Raw genomic sequence first — 6831 nt, 5'->3', positions numbered from 1 at the left:
TGGACTGTAGCTGGAAAAGTATGGAAATTTTTAGATAGCTTACACAGCATGGCAATTTTTCTTAAAAGTCAATGCGACTGAATGACCTGCTTGAAAAATTAGCTACATTGCTCTCTCTGCTGCAATCATAAATAAAACAGAGGGATGGCGCCTTGGGGGTAGGTGTTTCTCTTACCCCCTGCAGAGAATTACCAGGCCTTTTCTGTTTTTAAAGGTCCTTGAAAAGATTAGCCTGGGTACAGAGGAAGGAGGCTATGATATTCATTGGCTGAAGGAAAAGGAGCCTAATCCTTGAATGTGGTTCCCCCAAGACTTTGGGGGACAGGAATTGGAGGGTTGCAAGTCCTACGGAGGGGCATAGCCTCTTGAGTGGGAGCTGCAAGGATCCCTGGGAAGCGTTAGTGAGGGTCTCTCTGGCCACCCTGGCACAGAGGGATGATCTCTACTATGATTAGAGCCGCCCACCTGCATAAACTCCAGAATCAACATAAGGGATTGATAATCTGTGGCCTCTACCCTCGTTATTTTAACATTGACCTTTGAGAGACCTTGGGAAGTGGAGCTCAAAGTTAGATTCAATTTACGAAATAAAGAAGTCATCTTGCACCTTGAGCATCATGAAGCAGCCCGACACCTGTTTACATCTCCATAGCTTGGAGAAAAAAATGTTGTCATCCTTGTTTTTATGAACAGGTAATAGGGGTTCAGAGAGGGTAACGAATTTGCAAAGCTTGCATAACTAGCAGAGGGAAAAGCTGGAATTCACATACAAGGTGGGGTGAAAAAACAAACTCTATCTTTTCCCACCATACCATCCTAGCCTTAGGACGCTAGGGCATGCAATCTACAATCTGAGGCTTGGTAATATTTGGGAAGGAAAAGAACCCCCTGTCAAACAGAATTTTCCTCTGGCACTCGCCTTTCTCCATCTATGCAACACAATCGGTTTTTTGATTCATCCTTCCTTTAGGGTGGGGTGGGGGGCACATCGGGACTTATTTACAACCAAAGGACAGCCAACTTCATCTCTATAAGAAACGATAAGCAAGTAGGACATCCTGTCATCTTTATAGGATCAAGAAAATGTAATGCTTTGAAAAATCAGTATATACTCTACGAAGTGTTCTCCAAACTAGCAATAATCTTTAAATTTTTTTCTATAATTGCCTCCATCAACTTAGATTATACATTTTAATTTTGTTTGGAATTTGATTTCATCTATTGCTTATTTTTTTCTAGACATTCTAACATTTTCAGTTTTCTTTCTCTTTTTTAACTCAAATTAAAGCCAGGAAGATGCAGTCATTTTTAAAATTGCATTGCTTCATTCATCACTTTCTTAGTTGCTTCCCTTTTTACCTAAACAAGAAATCAGTTGGCAAGATCTCAACCATGAGAGAGAACATTGATCAAACCCAAAACGTTGAGATGATACATTTATAGTGTAACCACAAATTATTAATAACATCCTCTTCATGAAGGAGAGTAGGACATTAAAATGAAAAAAAAAATTAATGAAAGAAATATAGGAGAAAGAGTCCAGTTGTACTGAAATGGAATGTAAAATTAACTTTACTTGTTAGAAAATGCAGAATTTTTCCTAAAAGTTTACATCTTTCCACATTTATATTACTTTCATCTTTAGTTAGCATCAGCTAGAACCTCTATTGGCTCATGGTTTTATTTAGTGATGAAGTTTTAATATTTCCTTTTATTTCACTTTGAATTTTCATCAGCTCTTTTTGGGGAATTTACCATATGATGTCTTCCTCATGTTTATCCAAGGAAGGGCAGAAATTACAGCTGGGGTTTATGACACTTGATGAGAGGCAATTGCTGGATGAGGACACTATTTAACAATTGAGTTGGAGAAATCTGCATTAGAAATGTATCCCTAATTCTTTAATTACGTAATTTCATACAATGGAATAATCTTTGTAACACTTCAAAGGAATGGTGAATTAACCAGTCGCAAGTGACAGAAACCCAATTTAACATAAGCGAAACAAAAGAGAAAGAGAGAGAGAGAATTTACTGACCCATGGAATTGGGAAGGAAATTTCTGAGAATAGAAATTTTTATATTTTCACTTCCTTCTTCTCTTTGTTCCTTCCTTCCTTCCTTCCTCCCTCTTCCTATATTTTACTATAAGTCTCTCCCCAAGTGTTAAGGAATGTTTGTGTCCCCCCAAAGCTCATATGTTGAAACCCTAACCCAAAATATGATGATATTTGGAGATGAGGCCTTTGGGAGGTGATTAGGTTTAGATGAGATAGTGAGGGTGGCACCCCCATCATGGGATTTGTGTCCTTATAAGAAGAGGAAGAGAGACCAGGACTCTGTCTCTCTCCACCATGTGAGGACATGGTGAGAGGGTGGCCATCTGCAACCCAAGGAGAGAGACCTCACCAGACACCAACCCTGCTGGCACTTTGATGTTGGACTTCCCAGGCTCCAGAACTGTGAGTAACAAATGTCTGTGGCTTAAGCCACCCAGTCTATGGTATTTTGTTATAGCAGCCTGAGCTGACTAAGTCAACAAACTAAACCAGATTTCTTTATAGTAGTAATTTGAGCAGTTTATATTTTCACTGGATCATAGCTTTAGCTATGTATGAAAATTAGTGGATTTAATACAGCAGAGCAAGTTTTGAAAAGTTAATGCTTACAGAATTCAAGGATGAGCTTCAGAAGCCTGGGCCTCAGGAATTAGAACTGGGAACTGAACTCAATTTTTGTCTCTTATCTCATCTCATCTCAGCTTGTTTTTACATGTTGACCAATCTCATTACCTCCTACCACAGACAGGCCTTCCCTGAGTGGCAGAAACATAGGCACTGAGAATTTGGCAATCCTACCAGAAAGAAACAATGTGTTTTTTCTGCCCATCAAAAATCAATGTAGTCCCAAGGAAGGCCTCTGATTGGCCTTGCTTAGGTCACATGGCCATCTCTGTGGCCAGAATCTTTCCCAGAAGTGGGATTGGAGGCTTGATGCACAGATCCAATTAGCCATCACAGTCCATTACAAACATAAGGCTCATTTTATTCCCCCGATGGTGGCTAAGTATATTACGTAATTTTAGGATGTGAAGAACCTTAAGTAAATCCACACATTTTCTGATAACTCGCCAGCTTTTATACAAACGTCCTCATCACAAATTCAAGCTTTGCAATAAGCCACACCACTTTAACAGATCCTGGACAGCCTTTCCATGCACTAAATGCCACAGGCCATTAGAAATCATTGTTTATATTAAAACGGCAGAAGTTACTGTAACCTTCAAAAATGTACTAATTTATATCCTTACATATTCCTTTGTACTTCAACAAAAACTGGATATTGCTATATCTTTTTAAATAAGACAATGCATTATGAGTGTTCAGGCCTCCAGCTACATAAGTCATTGAGAGACATTTCTTTTTTTTTTTTTTTTTTTGGTGAGGAAGATCAGCCCTGAGCTAACATCCGATGCCAATCCTCCTCTTTTTTGCTGAGGAAGATTGGCCCTGGGCTAACATCCGTGCCCATCTTCCTCTACTTTATACGGGACGCCGCCACAGCATGGCTTGACAAGTAGTGCGTTGGTGCGCGCCTGGGATCTGAACCTGCGAACGCTTGGGCTGCTGAAGCGGAGCTTGCACATTTAACCGCTGCGCCACCGGCCGGCCCCGAGAGACATTTTTTTTTTTAAAGATTTTTATCACAGACAGTAATATTGTGAGAGCCCAGCCATCACCACTTGATCCATCTGCGTATTGCAGGTGGTGGGAATTAAACAAACCGACAGAGGCAGAAGTGGCTTTTGCGCTAGGACACCACTTTTAAGCTCTACATCACACGTATTTAATTATCATTATGAATTTATGAAATTTCTACTAAACTTTAAAGCAACCTGTTAGTTTCATAACTGGTTGCCTGGCCCTGAACAAAGGAAAGACTGGCATTTTCACCTGACATTTGGTGGGTTTGGAGCTTTCTAGATGGCACCAGTGGTGAGTTTAAATTCACATTTCAGGTTGGGTAAGAACTTTTAATTTAGAGTCAACAGTACCAGATCATAGCTCACTGGTAAACATTGGACAATGGTGTGGGGAACACAAGTCACTCGCTATCGGCAATTTTATCTTATAGCATACTTTGCTAGTTAAGAAGAATACAGGAAATGTTCATGAAATTTGCTCCTCAGAGAACATTTTAACTTTTTGGAAGGAAATTACCATGGAGAAAAGAGCACAGGCTTTTTGCTAAAAGCAAGATGAAGGACTGAATCTCAGCTCTGCCATGTACTCATTGTGTGATGTTATTTAGGTCACTTCACCTTTCAGAGATCTGGAAAGGTAATCATAGTTACTTCACAATGTGGTTATGAAGAGTAAATGAATATCTGAATGTACTTAGTACCATGTACAGCATATTTTAAATGCACAATAAATGCTAGCGTCTTGCCTCTCCTTAAAACTGAGAAACAGACCACAGGAAATATAATGATTGTGCTTAAATGTTCAAGAAAAGCACCAGCCCTGATGTTTTTATCCTATTAGAATAGCTCTTACTTGATCCAACTTCTGACTCTAGTTATTGCCCATTTCTTGGCTCTGCCTTAGAGAAAAACCCAAAAGAATTAATTATCCTTGATGTAGCCAATTTCTTTCCTCACATTTCTTCTCAAGTTGACTGTAATGAGCTCCCCCACTAAGAGAAAACACTCTTGATGAGGTCAGTCACGACCGCTTGTGGCATCCTCCCTTCTCTGTAGAGTCCCTCCCTTGATGATCTCAACCAATCCTTTGGCCTTAGAAACAACCAACTCTATGCTGATGACCCCTAAAGTTTTATCTCTATCTTGGTCCTTTTCCCTGAACTTTAGGTTCTTCTATTCAATTGCTTACTCAATATCTGTACCTGGATGTTATGGCAGATACCTCAAACTTAACATGTTCAAAACTGAACTTCCAATCTTCCCTTTAAAACTTGCTCCTCTAAAAATCTTGCCATCTTGTCAATGAAAAGTCTATCCTTTCAGTTGCTTGGGATAAAATCCTTGAAGGCATCTGTATCCATGAGCTTTCGCTGAATTATGTTACTATAACAAAAAAAGCAAAATCTCAGCAGTTTACAAAACAATGTTTATTATTTGTTCATGTTACATATCAGTGGAGGGTGGGTTATGGCTCTGTTTCATGTCTTCTTTGCTCCAGGATCCAGGGGGAAAGAGCTGCCCCATCCACCACATTAACTTTCTCCTGGCAAAGAACAGAAGAGGCTCCACATAGCGGCATTTAAAGATTCTTCTGAAAAGGGGCACATTACCTCCACTCCTAATTCACTAGCCAGAGAAAGTCACTCATCCAAGCCTGATGTTAGTGGGGTGCAAGGATAATTCTCCCAGAAGGATGGGCCCAGTAGGAAGGGTCAACAAATATTTTCGCAATAATACAAGAATCTTTGACTCCTCTCTTTCTTTTAGACCTCATATCCAATCCATCAGAAAATCCTGTAGGTCCTATCTTCAAAACATATTCGGAATGCAACCATTTCTCATACCTTCGCTGCCACCTCCCTGATCCAGCATACAACCATCTTGTGCCTGGAATATTGCAGTAGCCCCCAGCTGGTCTTTGTGCTTCTGTTCTTGTCTCCTTACTGCCTCTTCTTAACACAACACCCTAGATAATTCTGCACAAAAAGTAATTTAGATCATGTCACCCTTGTGCTTGAAACCGTTTGATAGGTCTCCATTTCTCTCAAAATAAAGTTAAAGTCCTCATAATGAGCAATGGTCTACAAGACTTTCATTATCTGTCCAACATCTCCCATTTCTTTCCTGACTTCACCCCCTGATCTATCTCCCCCACATCCAACTCCAAACCACCACACTGAACTTCTTGCTGTTCTTCAAATCGTAGGTACACCCCAGCTTCAGGGCCTTTGCACTGGTTCCTTTTGCTTGGAAACCTATTCCCTTAGTTAGGTGTCTGGCTCGCTCTTGTCCTTTGGGTCTTAAATTTACCTTCTTAATGAGGTCTACCTTGGCCACCTCATTTAAAATTTCAGCTCCTTACCTTATGCTAATTCTTACTCTGTGATACACATTTATAATGTAACCACAAATTATTAATAACATCCTCCTCATGAAGCAGAGTAGGACACATTGCATTTCAACTTACTATGTAATTTACTTACTTATTATTCTATAGTCACACCCTGCTAAAATGTAAGCTGCTCAAAGGCAGGAATCTTTGTCTGTTTTATTCTCGATGCATCTAGAGGCATCTAGACCCCTAGACACATCCAGTTAGACTCCAACTAGAACAGTATTGGGCACATGATAGGTAATTCAATATCTGTTGAATGAATAAATTGAATGAATGAACGAATCTTGCATAATTCCCTTACTCTGCTTCATCAGTTTCCCTACCTAACATTGTGAAGTTTGCCTGGTCTGTCACTTAGGAGATATTCCAATTAAGTATCTATAGCTGATGTCAAAATTTCTTGTTCTTCATTAGGCTTTATTATACCTCATTAATTTCCCAAAGGAAAAATAAGGATTGGATGAAAATTGAGATTCACTTTGGCTAAGCAAAAATTTTGCTATTTTTAACATTTAAAATACTTGTTTCCTTTTGTTGTTATTTTCAGTTTTGTCGGGGGGTGGTTGGCTGGAAGAGGTGGGAGCAATTATTTTAAACCAAAGCTTAAGTCTTAGAGATTTTGAAAAAGAAACCCCAAAAGAATTCAACTAGAAAGAGTGACTTCATAATTATAGTCATTTTTGAAAGCAAGAGCAAATATATACAAAATAACTAGCTCAGGAAAAAGGAAAAA

The sequence above is a fragment of the Ceratotherium simum genome, chromosome 6, assembly GCF_057802395.1.
Source record: "Ceratotherium simum simum isolate JZ-2026a chromosome 6, ASM5780239v1, whole genome shotgun sequence".
Classification (NCBI taxonomy): Eukaryota; Metazoa; Chordata; class Mammalia; order Perissodactyla; family Rhinocerotidae; genus Ceratotherium; species Ceratotherium simum.
Note: the sequence above shows the minus strand (reverse complement) of the source record.